Source organism: Bos indicus, chromosome X (genome assembly GCF_029378745.1).
Source record: "Bos indicus isolate NIAB-ARS_2022 breed Sahiwal x Tharparkar chromosome X, NIAB-ARS_B.indTharparkar_mat_pri_1.0, whole genome shotgun sequence".
Lineage (NCBI taxonomy): Eukaryota > Metazoa > Chordata > Mammalia > Artiodactyla > Bovidae > Bos > Bos indicus.
In genome coordinates, this window is record NC_091789.1 from 146,652,945 (window position 1) to 146,654,642 (window position 1,698).

The 1,698-nt window shown below is 48.1% G+C and overlaps 1 non-coding gene across 1 annotated transcript; it reads left to right on the forward strand.

The window, feature by feature from the left end:
- Window positions 1–229: 229 nt before the first annotated feature.
- TRNAE-UUC (transfer RNA glutamic acid (anticodon UUC)) lies at window positions 230–302 on the forward strand. Its single transcript has one exon. It is a non-coding gene; the product is annotated as a tRNA-Glu (tRNA).
- The last annotated feature ends 1,396 nt before the right edge of the window (window positions 303–1,698 follow it).

Genomic DNA, 1,698 nt, shown 5'->3' on the forward strand with positions numbered 1-1,698 from the left:
CAAACATGACTGAACATGCATGCATGCAAAGGCTCACTTAAGAACACGTGAGTTTGGGTCGTTAGGTCCTTTAAAATATAACTGAGGCATAAATAATATACCATAACATATAGAAAAAAGGATAAATAAAGAATAAAAATAAAGAATCATCAACCACCTGTTTTTTGGCGGGGAGGCTAGATTTTGGGTGATAAAAGGAGGTGAAGAAACGAACTATATTACTCGGACTTCCCTGGTGGTCCAGTGGTTAGGACTTGGCCCTTTCACTGCTGAGGGCCCAGGTTCAATCCCTGGTCAGGGAACTAAGATCTCATAAACTTTGTCACGGCAATAAGATCTCATAAGCCATGCAGCACAGCCGATAGGAACAGAATGAAGGGACAAAAGAGGCAATTAAATGCTTAATCCCACTAGGGGATTATACGTGGAAAATTATGGGAAACTCCTGTACGTTAATGATTCCTCAGGAAAGCAGGGTGGCTTAACCACAAAACCAAGCTGGCTTGCGTAGCAACAAAAGCATGCTACTGAAGCATGGGATGCGCCTCCAAACTATGAAACAATGGCGGCAGGAGCCCCACATCCTGTCCCAGGAGCTCAGTGAGTTCAGTTCCGTTCAGTCGCTCAGTCGTGCCCGACTCTTTGCAACCCCATGGACTGCAGCACGCCAGGCCTCCCTGTCCATCACCAACTCAGTAAGTTAATGACTTTCAAAACAGGCTCTGTTTTGAAAATATAAGGAAAAAAACATAAGAAAAAATCATTTATGGGAAGGTGACTTTTCAAAACAAAAGATCCTCGTACTCGGACCTGAAAATATTTCTCCAAAGTGCTTTACGACAGTCGCGGCCTAACCACACGGGGACAAATTTCCCTGCCCTACCTGGGGGAGGAACTCATGATGATGGAAGAGACGATCTTGTTCAAGAGAAAGAAGGAACTTGATGATGATTCAAGAGAAAAAGTCTTCTCCCCCAACCCCTTCCTCTGAGTATAAAACTGCAGCCCTCTGCGTTCTCAGGGTGGCATTTCCCGCCCACCCGCTTGGAAGCCTCGGAAGCATCCTATTCCATTAAATCATTCTTACCTACCACTTTGCTCTCGCTGAATTCTCCTCTGCCCTGACATGAAGGACCGGGGTTACCAGAGCTCCTCGGAGCCCCTTGAAATGACACCAGTTGGTTTTGCAGCCAGGGAAAAAAAAAAAAAGGACTATATTTGCAAATAACTCCCAGCGGTGAGTGAGAGATTAAAAATAATGAATATCCATACTGAGGTAATTCAGGAGAAAATGCATGAAATATACCCGTCTCTTCCACAAGTCAGCTGCTGGAAGGACTGCTTCCTCCCGTCCTGTTCCTCCTGTTCCGAATGTCCCCCCATGTCCAGCCCACCGCCTCTGCTGAAACCTCCCCTTACCCCTTGCCACACACCACCACACTGAGTCACCCCCAGGAGCTGCTTCCTGCGTCTCCAGTGCCTGTGTGTACTGAGTCGCTCAGCTGTGTCTGACTCTTTGCGACCCCGTGGACTGTAGTCCCGCCAGGCTCCTCTGTCTGTGGGATTCTCTGGGCAAGAATACTGGAGTGGGTTGCCATGCCCTCCTCTGGGGCATCTTTCCCGACCCAGAGATCAAACCCACACCTCTTGCATTGGCACTGAGCCACCAGGGAAGCCTGACCGTCCCCCACAGAGAAT